General features: G+C 40.7%; 1 long non-coding RNA gene across 1 annotated transcript; it reads right to left on the bottom strand.

The window, feature by feature from the left end:
• Positions 1 to 7547: 7547 nt before the first annotated feature.
• On the bottom strand, positions 7548 to 7928 carry LOC127300206 (uncharacterized). Its single transcript, XR_007850978.2, has 3 exons — positions 7857 to 7928; positions 7709 to 7777; positions 7548 to 7629 (listed from the first exon to the last, which is right to left on the bottom strand). It is a non-coding gene; the product is annotated as an uncharacterized lncRNA (long non-coding RNA).
• Between the last annotated feature and the right edge of the window lie 11351 nt (positions 7929 to 19279).

Below are 19279 nucleotides of genomic sequence, written 5' to 3' on the forward strand. Positions count from 1 at the left end.
CCTAAAAAAAAAATTCGGCTTCGCCGCTGGCTCGCCCCCCCTATACCTAAATCCTGGCTCCGCCCCTGGCGATAGGTACATATTGAAGTTGAACTCTGTAACCTGGGCCTCATGTATAGAGGCATCATAGATAGCTAAAATAGACTAGACAAAAATTGTAGGAAAGACACAAGATGGTTTAATAATAAGAATGGGGGATGGATCATTAATACGTGTGTGGGAGGATCCTTGGATCCCAACAAACATTGGCATGAAACCGGTCAGAAATCCGTCCTCGGAAATTACCAGGGTGGAAGAGCTAATAAATGTGGATTTGAATTGTTGGGATAGTGCGAAGCTAGAGGAAAATTTTGTTTATCCAGATGTGGTGGCAATTAGCAGTATACCTATAGGCACGTTCACAGAGGATTTCTGGGCTTGGTCGCTTGAGAGAAATGGAAATTTCACAGTGCGATCGTGCTATAAGCAATTGTCTATTGAGAATCAGAACAATGATCTTAGTAGCTCGGGTTCTGGATCAAATCCATACTGGAAGGTACTTTGGAAATTAGAGGTACCACCAAAAATTCGTTGCTTCTGGTGGAGGGTGCTGAATAAATATGTGTCGTGTCGACAGATTCTAAAGCGGAGGCACATGGATGAGATTGCATTATGTAAAACCTGCGGTGCCGAGGAGGAGTCCATATTTCATGCATTTTATGAATGCACGTGGGCTCCACTATTTTGGAAAGAATTGAAGAAAGCAATTGCATTTAAGTTACATGTTCTACATCCAAGCTCATGGGCAGTGGACATATTGGATGGTAATCTAGTAACTAGAGGATATGCATGTACAGTTTTATGTGCGTGTTGGTCCATTTGGACCGAGAGAAACACACTCTGGCATGGAGGTGGTAGAAGATCGATTGTTGATTCGGTCGTTGGGTATGGAACCTGTATATGACCTCGCCCAGATTGGGAAGAAGAAGAAACCACCTGCGGTAAAACCGAAAGCTTGCTGGAGGCGACCTTCTCAGGGAATCATCAAACTTAATGTTGATGCTAGTTTTAATTCTGATTTGCATCAAGGTGCCACGAGGCTGGTTGCGAGGGACCACAATGGTGGCCTTATTTGGGGACAAGCCCTATGGTATGTACATGCTGCGAACCCTCTAGTCATGGAAGCACACGCGGTGAGCCCTGGAACGAAACTATCGTTCAATCGAGATTGAAACAAATGCACTAGAATTGTTGAAGCTTATGAAACACTCTGGCGGAGGTAGATCTGAGATTGCCAGTATATGCGAGGAAATTAAGGAGCATACCTTTTTTTTTGTAGGGCGTCAAGCTAATGAAGCAGCCCATTTTTGTGCTAAGAGAGCCAGTTTAGAGAGAAGAAGGTGCTTGTGGATTAATTACACACCATCATTCTTAGTTGATATCCTTTCGAAGGATTGTAATCCCACCGTTTGAAATAAAGCTCCTTATCTTGTAAAAAAAAAGAATTTGGAAACGGTCGGACGCCCATGGCACAAATTAACATGCCCTGTCGCTAATCACTGAACCGTGTTATCAAATGTTATATTCTTGTGTAATGATTGTTTGTCCTCGTATAATCTACTAGGTTAGACGTAATCTAGAGGACGTCGTGGCAGAATCATGGAGATCGGAAAACAGGTGGGTCCCGAGGGGAGCTCCTTTATACCGACCTGCTCGTCTGGAACCAGTTGCCGCACACCCTCTGCCCGTACATGGGCTTGGCCCACGTTCGTTATTTGCGTCCGGTTTGATACGGGTTGCTTTCCGATTAATCCGCCCGGCTGGGGGCTTGCCTTCCAGGTTCCTTCAACAACTGAAATCATGGTTCTCAAAAAAAAAAAAAAAAAAACTGAAATCATTTTATTGCGTTTCGCTAATCGTTGTTTCCCTACTGAAGTACTGATTCATCCGGTTGTGGTACTGATTTTCGTACTGTTTTCTGTACACATAGACAACAATGAGAAAGATATAATTTTTTGTGCATCGGTCAGTTCTGACTGTTTTTCTATACTTCTCCCAACTACTTTTTTGATTTGCTTCATTCGACTATTTGTTGCGTCGCGCTGATCTCTAGTGATCATTTGATCGTATGTTAGACTGTTATAATAAAGGAAAAAGGAAAAAAAAAACTCGACATGAGGAGTATATTTTAGAAAAAGGCAAGTTAAAGCCAAACATTTTTTTATTGAACCGATTTTTAAAGGCGATGAACAAAAAATACCTCAGGTTGTAAAAGAGATTAAATTCTAATGAATCAAAGTTACGTTTAATTTTTCTAAAGACAAACCAATTCTAAACGATTTTGGAATATGAACATTTATCTAATTTTGAACGGTTGTTCGATAAGAACATTTTTATCTTATTTGAACATTTTTTAGTTGAACAATTATGTTATTTGAACATTTTCCCGTTTTCTTATTTGAATAGTTTTTAGTTTGAACAACTATGTTATTTGAATGGGTTTCCCACTTGAACATTTTTCTTGTTTGAACTATTTTCAGTTGGAACAATCTATTGTTTTAACGGTTTTTTGAGTTGAACACTTTTCTTATTTGAACAGTTTTTTAGTTTGAACAATTATGTTACTAGAGCGGTTTTGCCACTTGAACATTTTTATTATTTGAACAGTTTCTCAGTTGGAACAATTATGTTATTTGAACGGTTTTCTCATTTGAACAGTCTTCCAATTTGAAAAATTATGTTACTTGAGTGGTTTTCTCACTTGAACATTTTTCTTATTTGAATAGTGTCTCAGCAGGAACAATTATTTTATTTGAACGGTTTTCCCATTTGAATAGTTTTCTTATTTGAACAGTTTTCTAGTTTGAACAACATGTTGTTTCGACGGTTTTCCCACTTAAACTTTTTTCTAATTTGAACATTTTTTACTTTGAATAGTTATTTTATTTGAACTGTTTTCCAAATTGAATAGTATCTTGCTTGAACGGTTTCCTAAAATAGAACATCTTTCTTATTTGAATAACCTTTGAACCGCGTAAACATTTTTTAATCAAGTGAACATTTTAAACCCCGTGAAGTTTTCTGAACCAGTGAGCATTTTAAAATCTTGTGCAATTATATTAGTGAACATTGAACGGTTTTTGAACTAGCATGAACATTTTCTTAAACATCTTAAATTTTATTTAAACTATTAATATTTTCAAGAACTCGCAAACAATTTTCTAAATACATGAACAATTTCAAAATTATGGACCAATTTTCAAAAAAAATACATTTTTCAACACTTGAAATTTTTCAATACATTAAAATATTTAAATAAAATAAGTAAATAGATAACATAGAACAAAAACAGGAAAGGAAAATCTAAATGTTTGTTTTAGCTTAGCTATGAACTTGTTCTTAAGAAAGGAAAGAAAAAATAAATAAATAAACAATAAAAGCAAAGAAAAAATAAATTCGGAAAAAATATAATAAAAAAGAAAAGGAATCGAAGGAAAAAAAAGGGAAACTAGCGGAAATGAGAAAATATGCTAGTGAATCCACACAGAAACGGAATCCTCAATAAATAAAAACGCAGAAACGGAATCTACGAGAAAAAGCAGCGAAGGGTTCCAATGTGACAAAATCAACGCATAACGAGATAAATGGGCTAGGCCCAGATAACGACAGGGGTGTGCGGTGATTGGTATACACCGACCTGATCGGTGTATAGCATTCAGGTGATATACACCGAGCTGTGCGGTGGGCGCACCATGCCGCACACCCCCAGTGGGCGTTTTGGGTCGGCCCACGGTACTCACTACTTTTTTTTCCTTTTTATATTTCTGCCTTTTATGCGTATCTGTTTACATTTTTTTTAAAAGTTAAAATAATTTCAAACCCGAAGTTTCAAAATTTGAAAAAAATATTTTCGAAAATTTAATATTTTACATGAACATTTTTTGCATTTGAACATTTTTAAAATGTGAACAATTTTCAAATTGAACAATTTTTATATTTTGAATAATTTTTGAATTTCAAGAATTTCATACTTGAACAATTTTTTAGTTTGAAAAAATTTTATATTTGAATGATATTTTTTAATCTGAACATTTTTCAAAAACATGACTTTTTAAAATTTGATTTTTAAAAAATGTTTATATGTACAAATTTTAATATGAACTTTTTTAATTTTAATTTTTTTACGTAATTTTTTAAAATTTTAAAATTTTAAAATAAAATTTGTTTTAAATTTGAAAAAAAAATTGAAATTTTTTAGGTTTGAACATTTTTTGAATTTGAATATTTTCTAATTCGAACATTTCCCAAATTTGAACATTTTTAAAATTTCAACATTTTAATGTATTTATATTTTTCGAATCTGAAAATTAAAAGTAACAAAAAAGAACAAAAAAATAAAATAGAAAACAGAAACAGAAAGGAGAAAAAAAATGAAAAAATTATATGGACCAATTTTCAAAAAAAAATACATTTTTCAACACTTGAAATTTTTCAATACATTAAAATATTTAAATAAAATAAGTAAATAGATAACATAGAACAAAAACAGGAAAGGAAAATCTAAATGTTTGTTTTAGCTTAGCTATGAACTTGTTCTTAAGAAAGGAATGAAAAAATAAATAAATAAACAATAAAAGCAAAGAAAAAATAAATTCAGAAAAAATATAATAAGAAAGAAAAGGAATCGAAGGAAAAAAACGGGAAACTAGCGGAAATGAGAAAATATGCTAGTGAATCCACACAGAAACGGAATCCTCAATAAATAAAAACGCAGAAACGGAATCTACGAGAAAAAGCAGCGAAGGGTTCCAATGTGACAGAATCAACGCATAGCGAGATAAATGGGCTAGACCCAGATAACGACAGGGGTGTGCGGTGATTGGTATACACCGACCTGATCGGTGTATAGCATTCACCGGTCCCGAGTGGCCGAGTGGGCGCAATGCCAATGGTGCCCAGGCTTGTGGCGCAGCCCACATAGGCTCATGGCCGAAGCCCATCTGGGCTGACGCGGCCTAGGCAGCTGCAATGCATCATGCATGGGCAGGTTGAGCGCGAGGCAAAGGCTCAGGCTTGATCCGGTCTACGTGCATGATGTGCCATAAAGCAAGCCAGCAGCAAAACCTCAAAAAAAAAAAAAAGAGCAATCCAGCCAGCAGCAAAACCTCAAAAAAAAAAAAAGAGCAAGCAAGCCAGCAGCACCAAGGCAGTGGCATGAGGCTGGTGCGCGGTGCACCGTGCACGGGCAGTCCAGAGGTAGCAGATCGTCAAGTGTAGCAGCGTGCACGAGGTATGGTGGGAAAAAAGTTGTCTGATCGATGGCGGCCATGGTCAAAGTCATGAGTTTCTAAAGACACGAGCATAGCCCTCTTTCAAAAAAGAAAGACATGAGCTAAAGAGCAAGATAAAATAATGGAGATGCACAGTGATTTGGATGGAATTTATGTGTTCCGATAAATTTGTTGATTGTGTGCAAGGTTTGTACCATGAAGCTGGACGAGGATCGTTGTAGGCAGCGGTGAAGTCAAGGATGGTGGCATACACATAAGGCTTGCAGTAGCTTGAAGTGCATGGCATCAAACGATGTACCACACAATGCAATGGGCGGATACAACGCAAGATGGAGCATGGTTGCAGTCGGATAAATTCGGTTGGGCTCAGACACATAAGACGAGTAGTCTGGATAGTCTAGCGGATTGGCAGGGAAAGATAAATCTTGGTGTTCTGTTGTGATTGTTTGTGCTCCTATGATCAACTATGCGGTTTCGACGATAACTGTGTGGGGCCATCGTGACACTTAAACTTACTCACATCATCACACACGCATATAGTAGTCGATATATAACTTTTGTTTGGACAAATATGGAGATGGGACTTAGAGTCTCTCAAACATTAGGTCAATATATATCTTGGAGCAACTCCTGCGCGACACAACATTAACTAAGGAGACGTTGAGTACTTGCTGATGTCAACGTCATCCTGTCAATTTTGTCGTGCATGCGTGCATAAGTGACTTTCAACTTTTGGGTGTGCCTTTGGATATGCGATTGAAGACATCGATCGACGGACGGTCCTTGTTGGGTGGTGTTTAGCGGAGTGCTTCTCCTTTTTGGCAAAGTTTTATCACTCAGCTTAGCTTGCCGCAACACTCAAGCACCACAAAGCGATTGAGGGAACGACCGTCGACACACTACCAAAGCAACAACACAAGCTAACTGGCTAGCTAGCTTTTCCAAACGCAATTGCTGCGTGGATGCATGGCATTGATTGCTGTGACCAATTGATCGACCGATCATCATATCTGGGATACCACCTGCTTTTTATTCATCAAAGATGTAACAGTGTTTCTCAACACTAGTAGAGTACTACGGAAGTACCTATAGCGCTTAATAAACAGAAATGGCAGTGTCAAAACACTAATCCCTCCATTCCATAATTTGGGTCATGATTTTAATTCAAATTTGTTCTAAACTACGATCAAAATTATGAAACGGGGAGGTACATATTTTAGTGGTTGTCTCTGTGTCCATATGAACTATCGTCCATATGGGTCGTCTTGGAGTTACATTTGTATTTTCTGACGAAAAGTTCCGACACTTGGGATAAGTTTTTAATACTACCTCTGTTCATAAAACAATGTCTTACATGATATATACTAACACTATTTAGGGAATTTTAAAAATCTTTTTATAGATGGAGGGAGTAGTAATTTTGTTGTCCAGATATTTATAGGGCTCCAGGCCATAAAGGGAACATGTTATCTTTCCATCACGACTCTAAACAAGCGGTCTACGTACATGAACTAAAACAGGTAGGGTTCACGATAAGCCTGGCCATTCACCAAGGTGGCAACCCAAGAAAAATCATTGCTTCATGTTTGGGATGTATACATGTTAGGATTATTTTAGCTAGCTTAGCTTATAAGGGTGCGAATATATATGTATGATGCAAAGACACACTAATGATCGATTGTGACGCCTTGCACCCTGTCACATGTTGTACAACCTAGCTATAGCTTGGTCATGCTTAAAGCTCAAGCCATCACAAAACAAAACACTATTGCTTCTGTTTTCTTCCTCCCTTTCCCTTTTATTCAACTTTCTTTTCACACACACGCAGAGCGCATGTGTACCATGCATCTATCAACAGTATGATGGAATTGGAACGGAATCATGCATGGATGTTGGGTCCATGTAGCTGCTGATGTTCTCTCTTTCTTTTCGTCGGACGTACCTTTACTTTTTGGTTCAGCATGAACGCATCTGAGAAAATTTGAGAGAAAGGAGCACAGTAGGAGGACAATGATAGAGCATGCACTTGGATGAAGTTGTGAATTGCCAAATCTACTAAACTACAGTTACACTTAGGGCTGCTCCAAGATTTTGTTGGCCGTAGGAGACACAATGGTGGAGCTTCCCTAGGCCAAGGGGGGCCGTTGCCCCCCTCTACTCCAGATTTTCTAGAAAAGATATTTGTAATATTATGCTTGATTTTTAAATATTAGTCAAAGTTTATGCTTGAAGGTAGAATTGCACTGAAATGGAGAAACAAAATGCACATAAGTATGTAGTAACTTACAACTCTTTGAGGTTAGGAAGATCCCCCAATGAGGATGGCAATGCACCAGTTAACTGATTGTTTTCAAGGTGACTGCAATACAGGAGAAAAAAATGAATTAGTTCGATAAATCCTGCAGAATGCTGCACTATGACAAAAACTGCAAACTCACATATACTGCAGATTTCTGCATCCACTGAAATCAGGGATCTCACCAGAAAATGAGTTACCATCGAGTTCTCTGCATTTTCAAAGAAAATAGGTCAGAAAAGTGGAAGCGGAAAAAAGGAAGATGAAAAGAATGAACCATCTGATCTTACAAGTCGACCAATGCGGATAACTTTGTCAGTTCCTCAGGGATACTTCATGTAATGTTCTTCCCTGACAACGTGCTGCGAGGGACAATTCTTAGGTTTTAGTACAAGATATTAGTAAATAACTCCAAAGTGAAGGCAGAATTGCACGACTATCATACATAAAAAAAAACCCTAGGTGCTGCTTCTGAACTGCATTGCACCTAGGTCCATGATGCTGGCAAGCACGGATCAACACCCTCTTGTGCCCAACCTGCTTGCGTATACCGTGAGACCAAGGTAGCCATGATGTTTGCTGTCAATATTATGGAGCCACCAAATTAGTCGAAACAGTTCTTTTCTACGATACATCGACTACAAGGTCAGCTCTATCCTACACAATAAATATAAGAAAATGTGCGTGGTTGGTTACCATCTTGAGATCCCACAGTAATCTGGACATGTTTGTAAATTTCCATGGCATTCAAGATTGGGCCATTTGAAGAATCATTTGTCTTCCTAAACTCCAGAAAACAAATGGAAGTGAGATGTCATGTAACCGGGTTGGTACAAACAATACTTGGCATGAGCATTCTCCTCCACTTCAACGGTTGGTTTACTGAATATTGGCATGCCAAGAACCAGCAACTTAAACTGTTTAGTTTCATTTGGGGCCAAATCTTCAATCTCTGCGAAATATGAGACCCCCCATGCATTTTCCAGGAACCCTTCCAAATCAAGTCGGTAGTTCAAGGATCCATTTCGGCGAATCACTGTTTTTTGCATGGCCTTTTCAGGTGGTTCTAACTCAGTACCGACAAAATTAAAACAGGGTTTGCGGTTGATATTTTTTGAGTCCCCGGAGCAACATCAACTACATAATTCGCTGTCCTTGCAGAATCTAATTCCCATATTCTATCGAATGGATCATCAGGGTACCTGGAATTCAAAGAAGAGCAGCCTTCAGCGATCTTTTTTAGTGGTCCCTGCTAGGGCGACACTAATCTAAGCACCCCTTGCACCCTTCAGCGCTCTTTTTTAGTGGTCCCTGCTAGGGCGCCACTAAACTAAGGACCCCTTATTCACAGTGGCGGAGCTTCCTAGGCCAGGCCGCCAGGGGGCCATTGCCCCCTACTCTAGATTTTTCGAAGATATCTATAATATTCATGTTAAAATTTTGAATATTACTCAAAGTTTAAGCATGATTGGCGTTCTTGGGCCCCTAAACAATCTTTATCAATCGCCGCCTCTTGATCATACACAAAAGACTTAAATAATATTAATCCAGAGTATTACTGTAATGTAATAGAAAATTAAATAATTCGTATATTTGATAGGTCCATATTTTTTTCTGCAAATTTCGTAAGTTACTCAATGATGGCTGTTGTTGTTATGTATATCTGGGAATGCCAGAGAGAAATCGTGGCATCGAGAAAATTATTCAGAAATTTGGATATTTTATTTTTGATAAAAGGAGTCCTAGTAGCAACATCGTAGGCTGCAGCTTGCGCCACATATATTTGCTAAAATTATTCTAACTGTTAGGCCTTAAAAGTAGAAATGTATTAATATGAGTACGCAAACAACTCTTAGGCAGGGCCTCTGCCCTTGCTACACTCAATGACTTCGGCGTCAAGATCTGCCGTACGTGCTACAACAGATGAATTTATCAAGTTGGTATACAAGTTAGCAAGCTTGTACGTACGTAGGTTGATGGAGTTTGTTGTCCACCGTACCATACGTACATGAAACATTCAAGGATGAGCTCAATTTATTAGTGTGTTTTTCTAGAACTCTTACTAGTGTAAGAACCACTCTATGCTTTGAGGTACCCTCACACACCTAAATGAACAACCACTCAACAAATGCGCACCTATTTCTCTATCTTTCATTACAGCATAACTTAACGAAAAAATATAAATAAACTTCAAAGAATAAGAATGTCGAGGTTACTGTATATGGAAGGGTGTGAGATTACTGGAAACGTCAAACAAATCTAGAGCTCCATGTATCTTGATTTTTTGGAAAATTCAAAAACGTTATTATTTTAGTTTAAAAATAAATACAAAAATTAGATGGATTTATACTTTTCATAAAAGATAATACATTAATACCAAGAAGATATCAGTTACTACACTCTAACATTGTAACAACTCAATGTCAAATAGACATGGAGGATACACACAACCTTATAAAGAAGACATAACTCCCAAAGTGTCATGTTGGTGCGATAAAAGCCAGACGGCAACAAGCAAAAGCAAAGGTTCACCTTCAAAAAGAGAACCACACAAAAATGCCGCTATAACCGGATCCGGTTAGTTTACATGCAATGTTTTCAACAAGATAACTATACCTAGACGTCGTCGTTGTCAGGTACAACCAATAAAGATTAGACAAAAAAATCCGGTATATATAGATGTCAAATATGAACATGTAAACTTTTACACAATTATGTGTGAGCGATCAACACACAAATGACAAATGTGAAAACTAAAACTGAAATTATAGTGCCTACTTACTGCCATAGTTTTTATGATTTTTCTGTAGCTTAAAATATCAAAAATTTAACAAAAACATTACACGTTGAAGGAAACCATCCTTATTCATCTGCACAGAGAAAGTCTGGTTACTGATAATTTCAAATACTAGTGTATATCTTTAAGAAATTGGACTACATGGGGCTCGGGTTCCATATGTCTGCACTCGTAAAATGACTAGCTAATTGCACTGTCAAACAAATAAACTTAAGAGCGAAATATCCTTGGGTGGCTCCCGCCTAACCGGAACTGCCTCCCGGGTCGCTCCTGCTCGGGCGATTCCGGAGGCCCAGAAACCCTAACCGCCTCCGTCCCAACTCCGTCCCGGCCAGGCCGCTGCCTCCGCCGATGCCAGCAGCGGTGGCGGCGCCCGTCCCCCAAAATGGTGGAGGGCAGAGGCGGCGCTTCCGTCCGAGCAGGGAGGTGCGGCGTCGGGTGGGCCAGGTGGTTTTTGGAGTAGATGGCGAGGTGGCGGGGGGTTGGAAGCCGGCGAGGTTGATGGGTGCGGTGTGCTCGTAGCGGCGTGTGCCCGATCTGGGCCCAGAGGTCCTGGACGGGCAGTGCGATGTGCATGGTGTCGTGGATAGCCTTGGCCAATCGGGAGCCCTCCTGGGCAGCGCCCACTGGATCCTAGCCGGGGGGTCTCATGCTCCGCAACCTGCCAGATCATTTTCTTCTCTAAAGCTGGGGCGGTTGGGCTCGGCGATGACGACCTAGCGAGGCAAGGATGGTGCTTGTCCACCATTTTCTAAACCTCCTTCGTTTTCATTGGCCGGGGATGGTGGCGTGGGGGCCTGTTCATCCGCGTCTAAGAATAAAGTTGGCGGTCCTAGGTTTCTCTTCTGCGAAGATGGTTACCATCCTAATGTCGGTCCTTCTTCATCTGGTTGGAGTGGTGAGTTTCGGAAGGCTCTGCCAGCGAATGTAAATGTGCACCTTATACCTCGAGTTTGCTGGATCGGATGGTATTCGGTTGTACGCACACATGGTTTTATTCAGATCGTTTGGTTCTGGAGGGAGCGGCGCAAAGCTCTATTCTCTGTTGCCATCAGATGACATTCTGGTCCATGGTGAAATTCAGAGGCGGAGAATATCACGAACGTCGGCTTCGAGGACTAGCAATGGAGGTTCGAGTCTCTGTGATGTTGAGGGACTGAATTGGGTGTTTTGGGTTTCGTATGCAAGTGGGGGTGGCAACACAAGTGAAGTTCAGAGTCTTAGAGCATCTCCAATCGTGTCCCCCAAACTTCGCCGGATCGAGCATTTGGGGGATGCTTTTTCTTCGTGCCGCGTTTGGGGGACGTCGCTGCCCAACCGCGTACCCCAAACGAGGCTCTACATTTTTTTGATACAGTATTCGAAAACACAACCATTTTATTAAACATAGCATACAAATAAATGTGTTTGCTAAAATTGTTTTCAAATTAAAATATAATAAACAACTAAACAAATATAATAAGTGGGGCTAGATCAAGGTGCTGCCGCATTTGCTGATAATCCTTTGACCCTCCACATATGCTCAACGAGATCATTTTGAAGTTGCTCGTGAACATTGCTGTCATGGATCTATGTGTGCATGGCGAGAAATTAGCAAAATCTGCAGACACCTCATGATCAACCTCCGCAAAAGGGCCCTGGCACTCATAGGGACCAATATGTCTCCTGACATGATTCTTATTGTCATCATCGATGTTCATTGATAGCCTGAAAGAACACAAGGTCATTCGTGCATATTTTCATGGAAGTATTATTTCCGGTTTTTATATCGTGTCTCAACAAGGAGCGTAGGAGGATATTTATTAGCGGTGTTTCTGTCGCACCCAAGGTGTCACAAGTTTTAGGTGAATGGACTACAAGAATTGAAATGGAAAATGGTGAATGTAAATGATAATATTTTGGAGTATTAATAATGCAACAAAGTAAAGTGCATAAAAGTAAACAACTAATAAGAAGTAGACGAGTTTCTGCAGATGAAAAGTAGGCGCGGAGTGATTCAGTTCATGGTGATAGTGAATGTGCCTGGTGGAATAAATGTGATAAGTGAATATGATTATTCCTATTTATATGTGAGAAGGCAAGCAGACCATAAGAGAAATGACTCATCTTGGTAGATTTCATCTTCCTCCAATAATCGTTCTGCCTGTTACCAAAGTCATGGTTAGCATATCTATTAAGGTGGTTAAATCAGAGTAAAGCTTTAAGCTTGGTGGTTCCTTGTGATTCCTCGAGTATTGCTAGATCCTCTTTGATATCGGTCGTGTCACTCGGGGGTCGCCGATTCACTAGCACACAAGGTCAAATTTATGAGCCCTTGAGATCATGCTATCTGGACCCTTAAATTAGATAACAACATTAGGTGCACATAAACATTCATACTCATATATAATCATCTTAATCTTAAATTCACAAATAGATGGCACATCACATCTCACCAATACCCTACATCTCCCACGCCAATGGGATCTACTCACACATGAGAGGAGAATAACATAATGATATCATAGCAAAGTAAATGGAGCTAATCTCGATATTACTGTAGCAAGCCACAATAGTTGAAGATCAAATCAAATACAAACCAAGATGGAATAGAGGTTTCAATCCCTAATCTTACAAGTATGAATCACTCTCTCTCTCTCAGTACCAGTGGGGTGTGATGGATGAGGCGGTGATCTTGATGAGATTGATCTTCGGTGGAGTCGAGGATGATCTTCTCCTTCTCCAGATCTGATCTCTTATGTTCTCGGGTGAATGGTGGATGATGCGTTGTGTTTCTCCCATGCTTGCCTTCACGAAAAGGATTCGGTTTGATAAGGGGAAGGCGGCGCCGCTCAGTACGGGCGGGCGGTACGGTCACCCCAGTCCGTACGGGTTCCCGCTAAAGTCATCGCTATGATGAATTTGTCCTCAAAAGGAAATGTCTTTATCCCGTTGCAATCAGCTCATAAATGTCCTCGGATCCTCCAAAAATGATGGTTTCCTGAAATACATAGTTCAAAAGCAAGGTTTCGCCTGGATTGCGATATTAACATTAGTTGAAACACAAATCTAATGAAAACCCAATGAAACCAAGACATAAGTGGTGGAAAATCCGTAGTAAAAAGAATCGAAATTTGGAGCTATCAATCATGTTGTGCATGATCACACAAGCCTGCATCACCTCCCACATGTGTTCGTGAGACCAGCTTAGAGCAGGGTATCGAACAATAGCAAATTATGAGCTTGAAGCACACCAAATGCCCACTCGACATCCTTCCTGCAAGCCTCCTGTCGCGAAGCAAAGTGGCAATTATTCTGACCTGATGGAGCCAGGATTGTTTTGACAAAAGTTACCCATTTTGGATATATACCATCGGCTAGATAATAACCTTTGTTATATTTGTGGCCATTGATCTCATAGTTGCATGGTGAAGCATGACCTTCCACAAGTTTGTTGAGCACCGGAGACCGCTGCAACACGTTGATGTCATTGTGTGATCCCGCCATGCCAAAGAAAAAATACCAAATCCAAAGGTCATAATCTGCCACAACTTCAAGCACCACACTGCAATATCCATGACGCCCTTTGTATATACCTTCCAAGCAAACGGGCAGTTCTTCCATGACCAATGCATACAATCCATGCTTCCAAGCATCCCAGGGAATCCTCTCGCTGCATTTTGTGCCATGATCTTTGCAGTCTCTTGTTCAGTTGGCTCTCTCAAGTAGTATTTTCCAAACTTTCCCATCACAGCTCGGCAAAACTTGTACATGCACTCAATGGCAGTAGACTCACTCATGCGAAGGTTGTCGTCATGTGTATCGGCAGGTGCTCCGTATGCAAGCATCCTCATGGCGGCGGTGCACTTCTGAATCGACGAGAACCCGGTAGTGACAACAGCGTCGTGCTTCAGATTGAAGTAGGGGTCGAACTCTCGAACGTTGGAGGATATTCATGAACAAACCTTGCTCATCCCATACCAATGCCGAAAATTGTCGGCATGTGTTGCTTCATCTGCGAAGTAATCATTGTGTAGCATGGTATGCCCCTCCATCCTCTGTCGGGTCTTCGACTTCTTTCTTCCCGCCTTTGAACCTCCGCGGCATGGCCTCTTCCTCTTCCCCGCCTCGGCGTCAAGCATGTTCTAGAGGGACACGATGATCGACAAATGCTCCCGAATGTTGTCGTCCAAGGCTTGCTCTTCCTCCAACATTTGGACGATCATCTCATCATCGCTATCCATGTTTGAAGCAAAAGAAATGGTTAAAATTATTCAGCCGCGGCAGAGGAGGCAACAAACAGCGACATATCGCGCCTACCAGACAAGGCGCCGAACACCTTCTGTGTGCAGAGGAGGGGCGGATTTGCCGGGGCGTTCTGGGACGCGTTGGCGAAGCGGTGGCGAAGAAGAGGACGGCGAGGGAGCCAACCGTCATGACGGTGCCCGACTCAGAAGAGATTTGCCATCGAGACGGCGGGCAAATCAAGCGGCGGCGGAGGGGTGGGAGGAGCGGGAGGGGAGGCGCGATCAAGCGGCGACTGAGGCCGGAAATATGTCTGGCGCGCCCCAAATTTCTTTGAGGACATGACTGGAAATGCTCTTACCTTTCAAGGTGAAAATCCAATGTCTGGCATTAATTGGTTGTGCTTGGCAATGGCCTTGTTGAAGGCATTGTTTTGAGAGCAGGGATTATCTTTAGTGTGAAAACCTAAGGTCTTTTGATCGGGTGAAGACGGTGCTTGTTCATTGTTCCCTTCTTGGAGGCATCGCTTTTGGAGAACCTGGAGTTCAGGTATTGCCTAGGTGGTGGTTGTATTGTTACTACTAGGGCTGGAATACCGTAGTGGGACCTTGATGCATGTAAAATGCATACATGAAGTTTGCCCTTTATCGTATTGAATTCCCACATATTTGCAACATATGTGATGATAATACCATGTTTTACATTGATTTATGGTGATTTACCATTGATCCCCTTTATTTGGTTTATAACCCTATTTTGTGTATTCTTCACTTTCAGAGACCTATACGGAATCAAATTGACCTGGGATTTTTGGAGCTTCATTTTTTCATCGGCAGAAGCACGCTGGGACCTGGAGTCACACCTGGATGGGCCTGAGGCCCAAAAGATACCAGGTGGCGCGCCAAAACATGTTAGACGCGCCACATGTGCTCTTTCGGCCGTTGATCGTCCAAATCGCGTGATCTTTTCACCCACCGGCGTATTTTGACATAAAAAAATCACTATATATATGGCCCCGAAGAGTTCTCGGGAGGAGAGCACCGCAGAAAGACAGAAACAAGAAAACGGAGGCTGCAATAGAGAAGATTAATTGGAGGGGAAACTCCGCCAGGATCACCGCCGGAGGGATCTCCACCTTCTCCAACTTCTTCACCATCATCAACATGATCAAGGGAGAGTAGTCCACCTCTAGACTACGAGTTTGTGGCAGTAGCTTCATCTATTTATCTCATGTTGTTCATAGTTCTTAGTGCCATATGAGCTACCTCACATGATTATGGCCATATTTGTAATACTTATGTGCTGGATCCTTATTCTATGATATTGTACTATAAGATCTGATCGTATTATGTGTAAGATGTATTGATATATGCATATTATGTACCACATTCTTAAGTATTTGTTCTGATCCAACATCTATGCAAGAGCGTGTGTGGGGTGATGTGTGTGTGTGTTAGATGGAGTAGCATGGTATTAGTTATTGAATGGTGACAACAAATTGATGATCTATTATGGCTTTGTCTTTTTCTTTTGCTACCTCACTAGTAATAAAGTGAATGCATGCGCTATGTTTGTCACATGACAAAAGATATGATCTTGTTTGGTGAAGGTAGAATATTTGATATTCAAACATCATCTCACGGTACTTATGGCTATACTTTTTTAATTCTTAATACAAGATTGCATGGAGTTTTCCCTTTCTTGTGGAGTATAAGAGAGATGTGTTGCATCATCTCTATTTTAAGACGTGATGACCATATGAATGTGTATCTTACTCATATTATTATTTTGCATCCTCATATCTCATTGATGAATTACTATTTGTCCACTACAACTTAAAAGAGAGAATAGTCAAGTGAACCCATGATTCCATGAACCCCGGTCCACTTTTTATCATAAGAAACACCTTTATGTTGCTTTTATCTTGTTTTCTACTTGCAACACTATTTTAATCCAAAAATACAAAAATATTTACTTTTCTTATTTGCATCCAAAACACCAAACACAATCAACCCATTTACAATTTTTACTTAGTTACTTCATTTCATCTAGTTTTACTCGCTTTATTTTTTACTTGTGTTTTATTTGCTTACACGAAACCTTGTGCTTGACTATTTTTACTTGTGTTTTATTTACTTACACGAAACCTTGTGCTTGACAACCACACGGTGGAGTTGGGGACTCAAGGCGTTTATTTTACTTGCAGGATTGCTAGAATAAGAGATAAGAGAATATTCTTTGCTCAGTTCCCCGAGAGCTTGATATAAACCCTCAAATCACCCTTGTGGAGAAAATACTCTACTGACACAACACTATGCACTTCGAGTCTCAATGTCATCAAGACTATTTTCTAGCGATGTTGTCGGGGAGGACTCAAGACACTCCATCAAGCCCCGTCGAGCGCCATCAAAAGTATTTTCTGGCGTCGTTGGCGTGGAGTAATCAAGACACACCATCAAGCCCGGTCAACCGCCATCAAAATTATTTTCTGGCACCATTTTCGGGGAGCTGAAAAGAGTTACATCATAGTGGTTGTTGTGCAAGAGGTATTTCCTACAAGAATCTTCTTGCAAACTACGTCTCACCAAAGCTTGCGGAGGTAACACCACTATGAGCTCTCTTATCTCTTTTAATTTTTGCATTGTATTTTATTTGTCTTGTTTTTAATCTTTGCTTGTTTGGTTCAAGTCTTTACCTTTCTATTTTTTTTTATAAAACAGAAAAACCCAAAAAAATGAAAATGGAAAATATCAAAAATACTCATGTTATGGCTACTAGTCAAGATAAAAATGTCACGTTGAAAGAGGAATATAAAAATGCTATGAAATTTATGAAATATAGAGAATCATGTGAAGAAAAACGACTAAAAAAATTCTTAAGACTTCCAAATAAAGCTGCTACTGAGTTGCTTGCACACTATGAAAGGTCTTGTAACTTTTGTTGTGGTGAACACTTTGACTTCCAATGTAGATCCCATGAACAACATACAATTTCCTCCTACCATAATTATAGTTATGTTCGTAGAATGGAAGAAATAGAATAATTTGTGAGCTTTATGGCAGCCTTTGAATTAAAAACTTCCCTTGATGATGAGTGATACGTCTCAAACGTATCTATAATTTCTTATGGTCCATGCTAGTTTTATGACAATACTCACATGTTTTATACACACTTTACATCATTTATACGCATTTTCCGGCACTAACCTATTAACGAGATGCCGAAGCGCCAGTTCCTGTTTTGTGCTGTTTTTGGTTTCAGAAATCCTACACCAGAAATATTCTCGGAATTGGACGAAACGAACGCCCAGGGTCTTATTTTTCCGCGGAGCTTCCAGAAGACCGAAGGAGATACGAAGTGGGGCCACGAGGTGGCGACACCACATGGCGGCGCGGCCAAGGAGGGGCCCGCGCCGCCCTATGGTGTGGGTCCATCGTGACCCCTCCGACTCTGCCCTTCCGCCTACTTAAACTCTCCGTCGCGAAAACCCTATTACCGAGAGCCATGATACGGAAAAAGTTCCAGAGACGCCGCCGCCGCCAATCCCATCTCGGGGGATTCAGGAGATCACCTCCGGCACCCTGCCGGAGAGGGGAATCATCACCCGGAGGACTCTACATCACCATGATCGCCTCCGGACTGATGTGTGAGTAGTTCATCCTTGGACTATGGGTCCATAGCAGTAGCTAGATGGTTGTCCTCTCCTCTTGTGCTATCATGTTAGATCTTGTGAGCTGCCTATCATGATCAAGATCATCTATTTGTAATGCTACATGTTGTGTTTGTTGGGATCCGATGAATATGGAATACTATGTCAAGTTGATTATCAATCTATCATATATGTGTTGTTTTTGTTCTTGCATGCTCTCCGTTGCTAGTAGAGGCTCTGGCCAAGTTGATACTTTTGACTCCAAGAGGGAGTATTTATGCTCGATAGTGGGTTCATGCCTCCATTGAATCTGGGACAGTGATAGAAAGTTCTAAGGTTGTGGATCTGCTGTTGCCACTAGGGATAAAACATCAATGCTTTGTCTAAGGATATTTGTGTTGATTACATTACGCACCATACTTAATGCAATTATCTATTGTTTGCAACTTAATACTGGAAGTGGTGCGGATGCTAACCCGAAGGTGGACTTTTTAGGCATAGATGCATGCTGGATAGCGGTCTATGTACTTTGTCGTAATGCCCTAAGTAAATCTCATAGTAGTCATCATGATATGTATGTGCATTGTTATGCCCTCTCTATTTGTCAATTGCCCAACTGTAATTTGTTCACCCAACATGTTATTTCTTACTGGAGAGACACCACTAGTGAACTGTGGACCCCGGTCCATTCTTTTACATCTGAATACAATCTACTGCAATCATTGTTCTCTACTGTTCTTCGCAAGCAAACATCATTCTCCACACCATACGTTTAATCCTTTGTTTTCAGCAAGCCGGTGAGATTGACAACCTCACTGTTAAGTTGGGGCAAAGTATTTTGATTGTGTTGTGCAGGTTCCACGTTGGTGCCGGAATCCCTAGTGTTGCGCCGCACTACACTCCTCCGCCAACAACCTTCACGTGGCCTTCATCTCCTACTGGTTCGATAAACCTTGGTTTCTTACTGAGGGAAACTTGCTGCTGTACGCATCACACCTTTCACTTGGGGTTCCCAACGGGCGTGTGCTTTATGCGTCAACAAG

This window comes from Lolium perenne, chromosome 5 (genome assembly GCF_019359855.2).
Source record: "Lolium perenne isolate Kyuss_39 chromosome 5, Kyuss_2.0, whole genome shotgun sequence".
Taxonomy (NCBI): Eukaryota; Viridiplantae; Streptophyta; class Magnoliopsida; order Poales; family Poaceae; genus Lolium; species Lolium perenne.